This window comes from Notolepis coatsorum (genome assembly GCF_963971535.1).
Source record: "Notolepis coatsorum genome assembly, chromosome: 4".
NCBI lineage: Eukaryota > Metazoa > Chordata > Actinopteri > Aulopiformes > Paralepididae > Notolepis > Notolepis coatsorum.
The window spans coordinates 146756317-146773668 of record NC_140168.1 but is presented as its reverse complement, the minus strand read 5'-3'; the positions used below and the strand labels follow the sequence as shown (position 1 = coordinate 146773668).

The 17352-nt window shown below is 44.8% G+C and overlaps 1 pseudogene across 1 annotated transcript in view; it reads right to left on the bottom strand.

Moving 5' to 3' along the window:
- Positions 1-17352, bottom strand: part of LOC311226722 (elongation factor 1-alpha-like) — a 93890-nt pseudogene that overhangs the window by 64153 nt on the left and 12385 nt on the right. The window contains exons 3-4 of the transcript in view: positions 1279-1575; positions 257-407 (exon numbers count right to left, since the gene is read on the bottom strand). The product of the transcript in view is annotated as an elongation factor 1-alpha-like (transcript). The remainder of the gene's footprint in view (positions 1-256; positions 408-1278; positions 1576-17352) is intronic.

The window sequence follows — 17352 nt, the reverse complement described above, 5'->3', positions numbered from 1 at the left end:
ACAAGACCATACTTGGTAATTTACTGTACATTGGAGGGGGTTGTGTTAGGACATTTACAGGGGCCAGTTTCGAATGGCAGTCTCCCGTAGGTGTTTTTTGAAAGTGTTTTTGAAAGTGGGTAGACCATCACCGATATACGAAGAAATCACATGAATTGTAGCATATCACCTAGGCTTTACTAAATACAACAACATGGGTCTGTGCAGTATCTGCACATTGTTTTTATTAGGAGAAGCGAGAGCAGTAGCTTCATACCTCCAATCTTGTACACATCCTGCAAGGGCAGTCTCAGAGGCAAGGCGATAGGGTGGTCTGGAGGAATGATGGCATTCAGGGCGTCCACCAAAGTGTCGCCGGACAGATGTTTGCCACCGCTGACAATACTCCATCCTTTGTACCATGGCATCTGTAAAACAAACATGTAATTTGTGAAAAGCTGTAGGAAACCCCCCATCCCTACTCTTTCTCGCTGCCTTGATATGTGCTTCAACCCAAGCACCGTAGCCATTATATTTATGCAATTATCTATCAAATGTACCTGATGGTGAAACACAGTGTCACGATGGCCCCTTGTCATGGATTCTGGCAAAACAAATATATCCTTTTTGCAACATCAGTGTCACGCCGATCTCGCTTAGAATATGTAAAGAAGTAAGTACTAATCTACCACAGGAAAAGAGGTATATATTGTACATTATGTTATAGTCATAAGTAGTATATATTTTTTTTTTAACATTTTCAGAAAACATTTGAGTTCCCCTGCTGGGATGCAAACCCATGGCGCCCACATGAGAGATAAGTGCCTTTACCTCAAGACTACCAAGACAGACCTTTCTGATAGCTTCGCCCAAATCCTAATGCTAATCTTAACCACACCGTTACCTTAAAGTTTTTAGCGGTTCTCAAACTACGGGTTGCGACCCAAAGTGGGGTCATGGGTAGGTGACAGATAATTAAAAGATAATCGAATATTTTTTACATATTTTGCCTAAATATGCCTTGTTTTATAAATGTGTATTGATAACATAGTGCTGTAATAAAATGTTCTAATAAATATGCATGATCAAGTTCAACAACGTGTGCTTTTATTTTGATATTCCTTAATTCCATGTTGAAATTACACGATACATTGAGTGTGGGGTCGCCAAAAAAATTCCTAACGAAAATGGGGTTGTGGTATAAAAAGGTTTGAGAACCCCTGCCATAAACTAACCATAACTGTCAAACCTTAACCCTAACCTTAACCACACTGTTACCTTAAGAGGTTAAAAACTTACATTTTGACTCCGTTCCACCATGTTGTCCCCACACCAGCCACTTATAGGCACGATGGCGATGCTATTGAGGGTATAGCCGATGTTCTTCAGGTAGGCGGAGACCTCTCTTGTGATTTCGTCGAAACGTGGTTGGCTGTAAGGGATCTCAGTGCTATCCATTTTATTGACAGCCACAATGAGTTGTTTGACTCCAAGTGTATATGCCAACAGGGCATGCTCGCGGGTTTGGCCTGCTTTGGAGATGCCAGCCTCAAACTCGCCTTTCCCGGCAGCGACGACGAGTATGGCACAGTCAGCCTATAGGTGGGACGTGACGTTTAAATGGGTTGTAATCTCATTTTGTGAATGAACCCTTTCACTACCACACTACAGAAGGTTAAGCCTTTCACTGCCACAATACAGAAGGTTAAGCCTTTCACTGCCACATTACAACCTTCTGTATTGTCGCAGTGAAAGGGTTAACCCTTTGGTAGCGTGGCAGTGAAAGGGGCATGGGCACACATGACAACAATAGTTGGTAAATTGATACGGAACGTACATGGAGAGACAAATCACTTACACTGCGTCTCAGTATGAAATCTATGCACCTGTGATATAAGCAGGGGTGTAAAAAGTACCCAGAAATTATACTTAAGTGAAAGTATGGGTACGGTCTCAAAATCGTACTCAAGTAAAAGTCAGAGTATCTGGCTAAAAACACACTTGAGTAAAAGTAAAAAAGGTTTCTACTTTTAAATGTACCTAAGTACTGAAAAGTAAAAGTAAAAACATTTTTTTATTCCGGGGCAATGACATGTTCCGTTTCGTCCTCTCCATCACTCGTACTATCGGTTGTGACCATCTTCTGTAGCTTGTCACTCTGACTGTCTATTCTTCTGATAGTAATATAATTGTGATATAATTTTCCATTGATAATAATAATAATAATAATAATAATAATAATAATAATAATAATAATAATAATAATAATAATAATAATAATAATAATAATAATAATAATAATAATTCATTTATTTTGTATAGCGCTTTTCAAAGACCCAAAGTCGCTGACAATAGGCAAAAAAGAAACAAAGAAACAGAACCATAGGGAGACGGGGGACAATAAGAATACACAGTCAACATAAAACCACGAGTAACGGATAACAAATACGGGAGTGAGTAGGGGAGACAGTCGGGAGGAGAGTAAGGGAAAACCAAGGGGGTTGGGGGGGGGGGGGGGGGCAGGAGAGGAGAGAACGTGGGGCAGGGGGAAATGGTGGCGAGTTGGAGGAGGGTGGTTATGGGTAAGGACGGTTGAATGCTTGGGAGAACAGGTAGGTTTTGAGTCTGGATTTGAAGGTGGAGAGTGAGGGAGTCTCTGATGGTCTGAGGGAGGGAGTTCCAGAGTCGGGGTGCAGCTCGTGAGAATGCCCGGTCACCGAAACTTTTGAGTTTGGATGACGGGACAGTGAGGGAAAGAGTGGAAGAGGACCGGAGGGAACGGGTGGGGCGGTAGGGGAGAAGGAGGTCAGTCAGGTAGGGGGGGGGCCAGGCTATGGAGGGCTTTGAAGGTGAGGAGTAGTGTTTTGAAGTTAATGCGTTCCTTGAACGGGAGCCAGTGGAGGGAGTGGAGGACAGGAGTGATGTGTTCGCGGGACCGGGTGTTAGTGAGGAGGCGGGCGGCTGAGTTTTGGACCATCTGCAGTTTATGGAGGGAGCGGGAGGTGATGCCAGTGAGGAGGGAGTTACAGTAGTCTAGGCGGGAGGAGATGAAGGCGTGTATGAGGGATTCAGCAGCAGGGAGGGAGAGGCAGTGATGGATTTTGGCAATGTTGTGGAGGTGAAAATATGAAGTTTTGAGAGGGTGGGGTCGAGGATGACACAGAGGTTGCGGACTAGGGGGGAGGGGGTGATGGTGGAGTGATTGATGGTGAGTGTGATGGGTCCGGATCTGGTGAGGGTGGTGTTTGTGCCGATGATGAAGAGTTCCGTCTTGTCGCTATTTAATTTGAGGAGGTTATGAGTCATCCAGGTTTGTAGTGTCGTATCTTAAATCAATACATTAGTGTAACTGAGGGGTACAATTCCCTGACTGTATTAATAAGTATTGGTATCATTAAACCACTACTACCGTCTTATGTACTTTACTACTGGCCATACAGTACATGTGTATATGATGAGAACACTTCCCCACAATGAAATCGGTTCCACACAAAGTTGTATTTAAGTATTTATTGCAGCAAAAGGTACATAATATACTTCTCTATTTTACTTTGAATGCTCTTGTAAGGCAAAGGAATGTGCGTAGGCAAATCAATAATGAATGTCCATTCTCTGGTTACGCAGGAGGTAATCATACAACATGAATATTAAGAATTATATCTATGGTACTCTGGGGAGGCAGCGGGAGATTCTGGTAGGGGGGTTCCCACCGGTTGTAAGCCAGCAGGGGGAGGAAATGTTCGAATGCAAAGTCTGGATCAGCGGAGACTCAATAAGCTCCTGCTCTGGGAGGCGGTATATTACTCCCTGATCGGCAGATGAAAAGCAGCAGCTGTAATCCCAGTATGCGTGCAGCACAGGTGAAAGCCGGCCAGCCTCTCCAATAGAGACGGGCTCGAATGATGTTCCTCACGGGTAGATCCCACAGCAGTGGGTGTAGACGATTCTTCTCCGCTCCAACAGCCTGGTCCAAAGCAATAAGAATAATAATCCAGCCGGAAAGGGGCTCTGCATTCACCGGTGTAGGTTCTCCGGTGCGCGGTACTTCACATTAACTAAGTTGAACTTGACGTTATTCAACTAGGCTCTGACACTTTACTATCCTATTCGCACGCGGCTATAAGTGCTCTATTTAGACGCACAGTTGCTCGCTTCACTTGGTCGTTGACTCGTGATGAAGGCTTACTAGTAAGGAGCGAACGATACGTTGAACAAACGTATTAGGATAAGACAAGACTCTATTTTGGAGCAAAACGGGCCCACTTCACAGCACGTTGTATCGTAGTGTGAGGCTTCAACTTGTTACTAAGACTACTGCTGTATCCACCTGCGCCATATTTATATGTTAGGCGAATAAACTAGTACCAGCCTTATTCCTGTCTCGTAGTCTTGGGCAAAGCCGGGCATGTACAGACATGTCTTGACGGTGGCTTTGAACTCGGCTCTGAGGGTATGGCACTGGCGCTGGTGGAACGCTATCCAATAAGAGAACGAAATATTATGGTCTGTACTAGGTTAAAGGGATATTCCGTGTATATGTTCAAAGAATACACAAGGGATATCAGACGATATACAAATATTATGCAATATATATCAATCAATAAATATATATATTCGGTTTAATCTGACCCTTTGTAACAATTAGATTAATCACAGTACAATGAGGTTGCTATCTGGAAGGAGGGAAAGTCATAAGTGATAGAATGGTCTCCTCATCTGACTTCCAATATAGCCAGCAAGGAATAAACGTGCAGTCAAGACCACAGAGTTCTTAATTCAAATTCAGATGATTTATTGCCGCGGGGCCCAAAAGGTGGATAAGCAGGTTACTTACATACAGGGATTATTCATCATTTTTCATAAGACATGATTGTACAACAAGGTTGATGAGGTTACATAATCATAGCCCATTCACGGTGGCTCTTCACATCAAAACAAGTTTGCACATAAAAGTAGTCATGTTTATCAATGGAATAGACTATCTTACTCTTGCCACGACATGGTTAAACCTGGTCTAAGATAGGCATTTTACTCTATATATCACAAACAGTGATTATTCTATACAGTTTACTCACGTCGCGGCAAATAGCAGTACAGTATGTGGCGGGGTGGAGACCAGAAGACCCCCTGGGGTGGGTTGGAATATCTGTCTGGCCTCCCTCTCAAACACTGCGCTCTCTCTTAAATACTTAAATGATTTTCCACCAATCCTAGCAGTCTAATAATACGTTTGGTCCAATTGGATTTGTTGCTTCTAGGAGGCGGTCCCAGTCAGATGATCTCCTGTGTGGGGGGGGGGGGGGGGGGGGGGGCTGTTCCTGCTCCTGTCCCTCCTCGGGGTATATGGGCTGGTTCCTTCAGCCCCCGTCGCTGTGGCTTCTTGATGAGCACAGAGTTAACCCTAAAACCTTTTCTATATTTGTAGCTTTTAATGTAATGAGTTACATATGTATTCAGCATTTAACCCATGTGGAGTTTGTCTATATTTTAATACCAGATTCCCTATATAAAGTATACTGAATTAATAGTTCCTTGGTTTTAGATTCTAGCAACCTTTACAACCAGAGTGAAATAGCTTTATAACTTAACCAGTTTGACATTCCTAAATGGTATTCAAATACCTTTTACTCTAATACCTTTTAAATTGATATGGTTTAGTTTCCTACAGACTTAAGGCATTATTTGAACTGTGTGTTTTGTCTCTAATATATTATTGTATGGATTCAAACAGTTTTACACATTGGTCTTGTTTCACAGAGGCATATCAGCTTCATTTAGCCTCTTGTTCTGTGGTTCAACCGTCACACCCTAGAAGGTGTTTCTTGTTCTATAGATTAGCAGTTGCTTGCGTGGGGGGGTTTGGAATGGCTGTGTCCTAAATACAGTTGAGTAAACAGTCTTAGCCTGAGGGGGTTTGCCTGAAGGCTCCCCAGGAATGTCACACAATACTGACGCCTGCTATTGTTTGTTCCAACTAATTTATACATACATGGATTTGTTATGAAATACCAGTCAAGGATACCATAGTAGTTCAGTGATGCAGGATTCAATGTGACTGAGGGGAGGGCTGTGGGGGGATTGTGTAGTGATGTAAATTTGGGTGTCGTCAGCATAGCAGTGGAAGTTGAGGTTGTATTTGCGAATGATGTGACCGAGGGGGAGAATGTAGCAGATGAAGAGCAGGGGGCCTAGGACTGAGCCTTGGGGGACCCCCTGTGTGACTGGGGAGGGGGATGAGGTGTGGCCGGAGAGGGAGATAAATTGATGGGGATTTGATTGGCTGTTTTTAAATAAAGTGCGGCCGCAGGATTAATAATGTTAACGTTAGTTCGGCCAGAGAAACAAATATACTAATTAAAATAGTTGGACCTGTGAGATTTGTACTTTGTAGGTCTGCATTTTAAATGTAAGGAGTAAAAAGTATGTTTTTTTCTCTCTGAAATGTAATTGAGTAAAAGTACAAGTATACAAACCTAATAATACTAGCGTAAAGTACAAATCCCCCAAAAAAGTACTTAGGTATTGTAACTGTTACGAAGGATCAGATTAAACCGAATATATATATTTATTTATTGATATATATTGAATAGTATTTGTATATCGTTTGATATCCCTTGTATATTCCTTGTACATATACACGGAATATCCCTTTAGCCTACTATAGCCCATAATAGTTCATTCTCTTATTGGACAAAAGGACCAGGCGCCAGGGGACCAGCCCCTGGCGTCAAGTTCAAAGGTACCGACGAGACATGTCCGTACTAGCCCCGGCCCCGCTCAGGGATACGGCTACCGAAATGACAGTGGCACTATTTGTTCACCGTGCATATAAATATAGCGCAAGTAAATGTAGAAGACCCTTTTTAGTCCTTTACCCTTCTTCCAACTTAGTAACAGAACGTGAAGCCTCACCCACGATACCACGTGCGGTGTAGTATGGCCTGTTTGGCCTTAGAATAGCATCGAGACCTCGTGCGAATTAATAACTGAATTGTCAGAGTTTGGCACTGTACCGTCGAGTGCGACGTATTTCTATTAAGTAATAATAGTCTATCGTGTATGGTGCATCGTGCGGTTAGAGTTCTAAAGTGACCAGCATCTCCAACGCTTCCTCGTGTTATCTAGAGTCTTATCCGGGCTGGGCCGACCACATGGCGCTTTCATCCGAGGAGATCTAGGCAAGGACCGAGGGACATGTACACTGGATTACCTACCCGACGACTGCTGAGCCCTATGCGGCTGGAATATATATTTGCTTTGGTACTGTGATTTGTGGAGCGGATAATCGCCGACGCCTGTGAGTGTTGGATTTACCCCCGAGAGGAGTCAAGTTGAGTCGGCGCTCAGAGAGACTGAGGTCGCCTAGCTTCTTCTTCATTGTGGAGCTACAGCCTACAAGAGAACCAAGGTGTATTCATCTGCGGATCAAGAGTCTACTGCACTGTCTTCTGTACTTGAAGTCTCCCTAGATATCGTTGACCAGACGGTCTACTACCGACGGCTCTCCTACCCCCCCTACCGGCTTACAACCGGGAGGACCCCTTCCAGAACATCCCGCTATATCATTAAGTGTACCATAGATCTAATTCCCTAAGAGCCAGGTTGTATACTTGCTTCCTGCGTAACCAGAGATTGGACATTCAGTGTTGATTTGCCTACGAGTACTCATTTGCCTTACAAGTGCATTCAAATCATAAATGTAATAGTAAATATCATATGTACCTTTTGCTATATTAAATATTTGATTATTACCTTTGTCTGGAACCGATTTCATTGTGGAAAGTGTTCATCATATTTAGATATCGTGTACTGTATGGCCAGTAGTTAAAGTACATAAAGCGGTAGTGGTTTAATGATACCATACTTATCAATACAGTCAGGGAATTGTACCCCTCAGTTAGAATTGGTCCTTCGAGCCGGAGGGTAATTAGTGTAATATTAATATAGTGGTATTAATATTGAAATGGCCTATGATGAACACTCCACGAAACGGTCCTCCTAAAGTAGAACGCCCGCAGCGTAGACGGCAGCCACCTCAGTACTTAGAGGACTACGCTGCCAGTATACTACCTAGCCTTCTACAAACGGTAAACGCGGTAAAAGTAGAAAGTAAAATTATGTCCGACCCTATCAACCAGGATACCCCGACCACAGAGGCCCTAGTGGGTTCTAATGTAACTGACCAAGCTCACGGTGGGGACCAGGAGGGAACTGACACGACTTTACCCCCCGCCAAGACCGAAGAAGTAGTCCCCCAAGAGCTCCGGGAGGAAGACAACCCTCCAGAGATGGAACTCTGCACGGAACAAGATGAGGAGAGCGCCGAGGAGATAGAGCTCCAGGACTCCCCGCAGGGGAACGCATCCCCAACGAGTACTGCCAGGAGCGGATCACCTCAACCAGCGTCTTCCCCCAGCGAGGCGGACCAGATGCTGGCACAGGCGTTCCTCGCCAGCCTAGCAGCCTCTACGGAGCGCGATCGACTCCAAGCACAGACGCTTAGCGAGCGCGAACAACTCCAAGCACAGACGCTTAGCGAGCGCGAACAACTCCAAGCACAGATGCTTAGCGAGCGCGAACATTCTACCATTGAAAGAGAACGCCTCCAAGCGCAGCAACGGAGCGACGAAGAGCGCATACGTCTGGAGATGAGACGCCTTCAGGCGGAAGAGAATATGGCAAGAGACCGGGCCGACACCCAGCGTGCCGCTGCCGGTGCCCAAAGAGAAGCAGATCTCACCAAGCGCGAAGCCGAGCGCGACAGACTACAAGCGCAGCTAATGGAGCAGCTGATCACCAGGGCAACACCCCCTCCCTCCACAAGGGGTTCCAGGGCCTCGTCAAGACACGGGTCAAGGGCACCCTCCCCTAACCGATTAAGCGACCCTGAGCCCGACCACCAGAGAGAGCCTATACCCCCCTCCGAACTCCTTCCCCGACTGGTCCCAGTGAGACCCAGCTACAAGGAAAGAACGGCGTACACCGCGGAGAGGCTAAATAGACGACTACAGGATCTAGATGACCTGGCAGAGGAAGAAGAGGGAGAAGAGGAGAGTCAAGCCTGACAGCAGCACATTACTCCACAGGACCAGGAGGTCCAGTACAGCCCAGGCTATACCCCGCGGCTCTGCGCTACAGACCCCCGACTCTATTCACGGGTGAGCATGACGCACGACCAGTCCCGAGGAATAGTACCTGGACCAGCGGGCCATGGTACCCTGCCGGTACCAGCCCACCGAGAGGCGTAAGAGGAGACTCGCCCAGGAGGCCTCTCTTCCAACGCTCACCGATGTGCCAGCCATCCACGGCGTCATACATTGGCACACCGACGTTTCCAGACTTCACCCATGAGAACCGAGCACAGTACACGGAGCTACGGATGTGCTTAGAGACAATGATGGTGGATGTAGCTGATGAACGCCACAAGTATGCTATCCTATTGAAGCACCTGAAAGTGCCCAGAGCGCACAACATAGCGCTGGCCTATGCCACCTCTACTACCCCATACACAGCGGCTCTAGCAGCACTAGACCAAAGATATGGACGTATATGGGATTACGTAATACAAGAGATAAGGCATATTGACCGCCTACCCCCAGCAACAGACAATCGCTCACTAGACGACCTGTCTATCAAAGTACAATCCCTGGTAGGGATGCTGGGGGCGCAACGAGAAAAGGGTATGCATGAACTATACGCAAACTCGAATGTCGAGAGGATTTTAGAGAAGCTGCCGCCCGCCCGACAGGAGCGCTTCAGGCGGCAAAGAGACCACCGTGATCCTAACGGTCCCGAGCCATCCCTCCTAGACCTAGCCGACTTCCTGGCGAGAGAAGTCAGCAGCCTACGGTTGGATACGTTCGTGCGGAGCACACCAAGCTCCAGAGAGGGACCTAGGAGAGCAAACAATGGCCGAAGATCGGTGACTGTCATGCACCAATCAGAATCAGTACCGAGCAGCAAGAACCACAGTACCCCCTCGATGAAAGAGAAGTGGAAGATGGTGTGCCCGTACTGCGAAAAGGAACACTGGTTGTCACAATGTGACCTGTTCAAGAAGATGACCGCTGAAGAAGTGAGTCAATGGATAAAGTCCAACAGGCGCTGTTACCGATGTGCGCGCAGTCACATGGCAGCCGAGTGCCGCCTCAAGAAGAGGTGTAGTTGGTGTGACGGAGCCCACCTAGATGTCCTACACGGCAGTAACAGAAGAAAGCCTGCACCACCCAGCAGCACAAAGGCAAGTGTTATGTACATTGACCCCGCTAGCAGCAGCGGCGCCCAGGTGCTCTTAAAGGTGGTCCGCGTAACACTGAGTTACCAAGATAAGGTCATGGACACTTACGCCGTCCTTGATGACGGGTCAGAGAAGACCCTTCTCCTCGCGTCCGCTGCGGCCCAGCTGGGGCTGCGGGGGAGCGAGAACCAGATGACGATTCGGACAATAAGAAGAGATCTAAAGACGATAAAGGGCGAGAATGTCTCCTTCACTATCGCAGCAAGCGGGCAGCCCGAGAGACGGTATAGGATTACTAATGCTTTCACCAGCCAAGAAATAGGACTATCGCAGTACACCTACCCCATCGCCAAGCTGATGGATAAATATGTGCACCTGCGTCAACTCCCTATCCCGCTCATAGACGGTGCCACCCCGACCCTGCTGATAGGCTCCGACCATGCAGACCTCATAGTCCCGATAGACCGGGTCCATACAGGACCCAGAGGTTGTCCTGCAGCAGTCGAGACCCGCCTAGGATGGACATTACAAGGCCCCCTCGCCAAGTCTCTTAACCGAACAGCAGCCACTAGCTGCCTCCACTCCAGAGCGACAGAAGAAGACACCACACTCCTGCAGCATGTCGAGAGGCTATGGACACTAGAGACAATGCCCTTTAAGAACGAAAAGAAAGACATTCGTTCTAAGGAAGATATTTACGCTATAGCCCTCCTCGAGCAAGGGACAAAGAGAGTCACAGTCAACGGAGTGATGAGATACGCAACTCCACTCCTGAGGCGAGAGGGAATGCCCACCTTTCACGCCACAAAAGAGGCGACGGAGCGGTATCTATTGAACACAGAGCGGCGCCTAGCCAAAGACCCCGCTCAAGAGGCTGTGTACCGCGCTGAGATTAACAAGCTAATCACAGCGGGACACATAAAGAAAATTGACATTAAAGAGGCCGATCAGACGACCGAATCATGGTACGTGCCGCACCACAAGGTCCACCACAACGGCAAGGATCGTATTGTGTTTAACTGCAGCTACCAGATCGGATCACAAAATCTGAATAAAGAGCTCTTGCCCGGCCCAACACTCGGCCCCTCTCTACTAGGCGTGCTACTACGCTTCCGCCAGGACAAGGTGGCTATCAGCGGCGACATCAAAGGGATGTTCCTGCAGGTGAGACTAGTGGAGGAGGACAAGCCCCTGCTGCGGTTCCTATGGAGAGAGAGGATCGGAGATGAGCACCCAGCCATCTATCAATGGGAAGTCCTCCCTTTCGGAACCACATGCAGCCCATGCTGTGCTATGTTTGCACTACAAAAACACGTCGCAGAGGACCCAGCAGCAGATGAAGAGGTCCGACAAAGTGTGACAAATAGTTTCTACGTGGACAACTGTTTACAAAGCGTCTCGACGCCAGAAGAAGCCGAGGCTCTCCTACTCAAGCTCCGTGCCTCCCTGATCAAAGGCGGCTTTGATCTCAGGCAGTGGGCCAGCAGCGACCCGCAAGTACTGCGCAGCCTCTCCCCCGAGGACAAGGCAGCAAGCAGCGACACCTGGATGGCGACCATCCCAGGAGAAGCCCAAGAAATGACACTAGGACTAGTCTGGCGCTTCAAAACAGACTCGCTCCATTATAGACACAAACCCCTGACCAAGGAGCAGGGAAGGTCGACGGCAATACCGACCACCAGACGGAGTGTATACAGAACACTCGCCAGACAATATGACCCGTTGGGATGTATTCTACCTTACACCACCAGGGCAAAGATGATTGTAAGAGCGCTATGGGACAAGGACCAGGGCTGGGACGACCCCATACCCGAACACCTTGCATCCACATGGAGAGAGTGGGAGACGGAACTCCGCTCACTCCCAGGTGTTAATATACGCCGCAGCTACTTCCCACCCACAGTGAGGCCAGAGACATGCAAGATGGACCTGCACGTATTCAGCGACGCCTCCGAAGTAGCCTACGGTTCGGTGGCCTACTTGCGTGCCCGAGAGGAGGGAGGAGAAATACATACTGCTTTCATCCTGGCTCGCTCAAGAATAGCCCCACGAAAGCAACAATCTATCCCGCGTCTAGAGCTCTGCGCAGCCCTAGCAGGAGCGCAGCTCGCCACGTTAATCCAACGTGAACTCACCATCCCGGTGCAAAGAACAATATATTTTTTTTTTTTATATTTTTTGTATTATTGCAAAACAAAAAATTATTAAAAGTCAGTACTCAACACACAATGCATAATGAAACTTTCAGTAAAGGTGGTTAAAATATATGCAAGTACAGAAACAGGATAAAACAAAAATAGTCTATAATAACATTTTAACCGTATACAGTGTATATCCAGCGAAATTACAATTATATAAATGTTAGTATATAATATACCCCTAATACCTATTTTCTAAAACCCTACACACATATGCTCCAGCTCAACCCCCCCCCTCCCGGACCCCCTCTTGGATAGTACCTCCATTATCCCTCACTCCTAACCAGACACTACCATTATAAGCTAGCTTTTATTCTCTCCACCACTTCTAACCACATTGACATTTTGGATTCATTGAGCCCCAGAATTCTTGCTGTAGATATTTCTTGATATATCACATCGAGATATGTAAGAAACCACACTTTTCGGCACATTTTTTCCGGTTGAAACCAACGTGATGCGATCAGTTTTTTAGCTACTGTGATACCCGATAAAACCAATCTTTTTAGTTGTGGATTCACTGCAAACTCAAAAACATCATTCAATAGTAATACCGCGGGGTGTACAGGTATATTCCAAAATACGAGTATTGATAATTGTTGGGACACATCTTTCCAGAATGCCTTAACTGGTGGGCAGTCCCAATACATGTGCATAAATGTTCCTTCGTCCCCATTTGTACATTGGGAGCATTTGGAGTCTTGTATAAGCCCCATTTTGCACAGCCTTATAGGAGTCAAGTATGTCCTGTGAATATAGTTCAGATTGATTTGTTGATGATCCGGGTTCCTTGATGTAAGTCGGACATTTGCCCAGGCTCCTTGCCAATCAAAGTCATATTCCAGGTCTGGTATATCCCTCCTCCAGACAGTGTCTAGTTGAAGGGTTTCATACGAGGACGTTAGTAATTGATAATAAAAACCTGATACAAAACCTCCCAATGTATCTCTTTCATAGAAAAATTTGTGGTATCTGTGGTGTTCAATTGGTATGAGTAATGGAACACCGTGAGATCTCATACAAAGTCTAACTGTATGTAAAAAAGCCATGTGGACTCGGTGAGGTTAAACTTTATGCATATTTCGACATAACTACAGAGGCCCTTGTTATTAAAAATATCCCCTAATGAGTGTATGCCTTTCTCTTCCCATATAGGGAATCTTATAGGTCGTTTTCCCATTAAGAGTGCATTGTTATTGAATATGGGAGTGTGATTATGCCATTCTTGAGGGTTAGGATATTTCTTTTGTGTTTCCCGCCATGTTCTGATTGCATGGGTAATTATTGGGCCAAATTCTCGCTCACAATGCTTGATTGAAAGTTTAGTGTGTGCTATGTCTTTCAGTCTCTGTGGGGCTACTATGTTTTCTTCTAATTCTCTCCAAGATACCAAAGCCTGGGGGTCAAACCATATCTTCAATGGTCTTAATGTGAAGGCCTTAGAATATTGTAAAAAATCTGGGACTGCCATGCCACCGTCTGCTTTATTTCTCTGTGCGGTGGATCTTTTTATGCGAGGTGGTTTGTTATTCCAAATAAATTTGTATGTGGAGGTTTGTAATCTTTTCCAGTAGCCCTCTGGAGGAGGTAACGGAAGCATTGAGCTGAAGAAATTGATTCTTGGTAATACATCCATCTTAACTATTGATACCCTTGCCTGTACTGAGTTTTTAAGTTTTGCCCACCTGTCCAGGTCGTCTTTGATTTTGTTCTGTATTTTTGTGTAATTGTGCTTCACCGTTTGTCTTATGGTGGGAAATATTTCCACACCCAAGCATCTGAAATGTTTGACCATGGGTATCGCACCTGGGAGGGTTGTGTCTTTTTTTGCACTGGTGTTAAGAGGAAGAAAAGCCGACTTAGGCCAATTTATTTTAAATCCCGATAAATCACCAAAGTTCTCTATCAACTTGAGTATATGCGGCAATGTGTTGTTGGGGTTTTGCATGAACAATATTACGTCGTCCGCATATAAACTAATTTTATGATGTGTGCCCTTGATTACTATTGGTTCTATGTGTTGGGATTGTCTTATAAATTGTGCTAAAGGTTCTAATGATAGATCGAATAGTCCGGGACTAAGAGGGCAACCCTGTCTGGCTGAGCGTGATACCGGAAAGATATCGGAGATGAATGTGCCTGTTGTAATCCTGGCCGATGGGTCCTTGTATAGTACTTTAATCATATCAATGAATCCTTTTCCTAACCCCATCCTTTCTAATACTGCCCATAGAAACGACCATTCCAACCTGTCAAATGCTTTCATAGCATCCAGGGATAGTATCGCCTTAGGTGTGGTGTCCTCTTTGTCTGCATCTAGTACGTGCAGTATTCGCCTTATGTTATCATTGATCAGGCGACCTTTTATGAAGCCTGTTTGGTCCGGATGAACTAAAGACGTCATATGCTTTTGCAATCTGATGGCTAATATCTTAGAGTACAGTTTGACATCGGTTCCGAGGAGGCTTAAAGGACGGTAACTACCGCACTCAGTGGGGTCTTTGTCTTTTTTGTGAAGAACTGAAATGAGTGCGATATTTTGGTGTTTATGGAAGCTTCCCTCTTTGACTGAGTATAAGATCATATTTAGTAATAAGGGTCCAAATATGTCCCAGCAAGAAATGTACATTCCTGATGGGATACCGTCAATTCCCGGAGCCTTGCCGTTTATCATTCCGGATATGGCCTTCTTGAGTTCTTCTAATGTGATCGGTACTTCTAACTGTTTAGCGTCGTCCTCCGTAAGTTTAGGGAGAGTAATTTGATTAAGATATGTGTCTAATTTGTCTTGATCAAAGGTCGTTTCTGAATTATATAAATCGGAGTAGAATTCTTTGAATGTATCGTTTATTATTTTGGGTTCTGTTACTAGAGCTTGTTGTTTCCTAATGGCAGTTATATCTGCAAATTTTGCATTAATTCTTAGTCGCATGGCTAATAGGTGACTAGGTTTAGAGCCTTGGAAGTACTGCTGTTGTCTTGTGCTGCGTATTTGCAATTCCGATTTTTGTCTGTATATTGCTTTGATCTCTGTCTTTAGAATGTTAACTTGGTTTTCTAGTCTAGTAGAGTTGTTGTATTTTAAAGAATTAAAAAGCGTTGAGTAAAGCGTTTCCATTTCAGATAGTTTTGTGTTTTGATTTTTGCGCAATATGGAGGAAAATCTATCCGAGAAATCCTTGATCATAGTCTTTACCGACATCCATAATATTCTGGGATCTTGCACCGAGTTAGCATTATCCCGTAGGAATATTGTGAGAGCTTCTTTAATTTGTGTAATGAATTCATTGTTGTTAAGCAGCATAGAATTAAAACGCCATCTTGGGGCCCGGGAAGATAGTGTACCAAATGTTGCTTTCAGGATTAAGTAGCAGTGATCTGATAGCGCATTGGGTGTCATTTCCACTTCATATTTATCAAATATTCTCGGGGATGCAAAGACGTAATCAATTCTGGATAGTGTGTTGTGTCTCGTCGAACGACAGGAGTACTTGCGGGTCATGGGGTTAAGTGAACGCCATAAATCAGTTACCCCTGTTGATTTCGACCAATCTTTTAATGCTTTAGATGAATTTTTTTGTTCGCTGGAAAAGGTAAGGTAAGTTTTGTCCATCCTTGGGTTCCAAATGGCATTAAAATCCGCACCTATTATATATGAGTACTCGGGATGGTTTAACATTTCTCCGGTTAGTGAAGTGAAGAAACCCACTTTGTACAAATTTGGGGCATATACCGCTGCCAATGCAATTTTCCTGTTATTGTGTATAATCCTAGCTATAGTTATGCGCCCCTCAGCATCCGACCATACCCCTTTCAATTCGATATTTAATTTGCGTCTGACGACTATGGCTACCCCTCTAGTTCTCGTAACAAAAGAAGAGTGACTAATATTATGGTATATGTTATCCGCTAACGTATTTATGTCTTCCTCTAAAATGTGCGTTTCGCTTAATAGAGCCACATCCACATGTTCTTTTTTCATCAGTGTGAGCACGCTTTTGCGTTTGTGTTGTTTGTTTATCCCACCGGTGTTCCATACCATTATATTCAAACTAGCCATAATCTATGCATGTTTTTGTGTAGTTTTTGGTAATGCTTCTGGAGTGTGAAGCTACAATAGATGTACATCCAATTAATGAGGTCCCGTTGAGAGCTGAGCTTAAAAACATATATATATACAAATAAAAATCCCCTATTTTCCCCTCACCCAGAAAGTCGTACAGGCCTGTGTTCCAAGAACACATCCTCCGCGATTGACTTTCTCCCATGGTCCACCGGATTGCCCAAACTGAGCATTGTAATCTTAATCTTCCTATGCTAATTGCCATAGGATCTAACATTTCCATTCTATTGCAATAGAATGTCGCTTTTGGTCTTGCACCTTCCCTTACTGTAATGAAGTATTGTGATAAATGACAGAAAAAATAAAATAAAAAATACAAAAAGAGAATAAACTTTCATCGACATATTCATTTGAACCCTCTACTAACGTGTGGAAAAAAGGAAAAAAGGAAAAGATTGTAGAGCAATATTGACACCTTAATGTGTAGAACATTGGAAAAGAACAATGTAAGTTAAAATATATTTTAAAAAATATAGAGTAATGAGAAGAAAAAATTAAATAAAATAAAAATCAATGGAAAGATATAGATAAGGAATGAGAGATAGAATAATTATCAACGTGGAGAAGCCACTAGAACCGAATTAACAGATTAGATAAGATAGAAAAGCAGCGCCTTTTAGAGCTTCAATGTGCCTTCAATGGAGTGATTACTTAAATTGTTAGAATAACCTTGTAGTGTTCATACGTTTAGGTGTGGTTAATTTTTTAAATATTATCAAGGACTGATTGAACTTCATTTAATTTATTATCTGCTATGTGTATACACACCGGATGTTTATTGTTAGAGTTGTAGGCTTCGTTGTCATGGTGCCTTA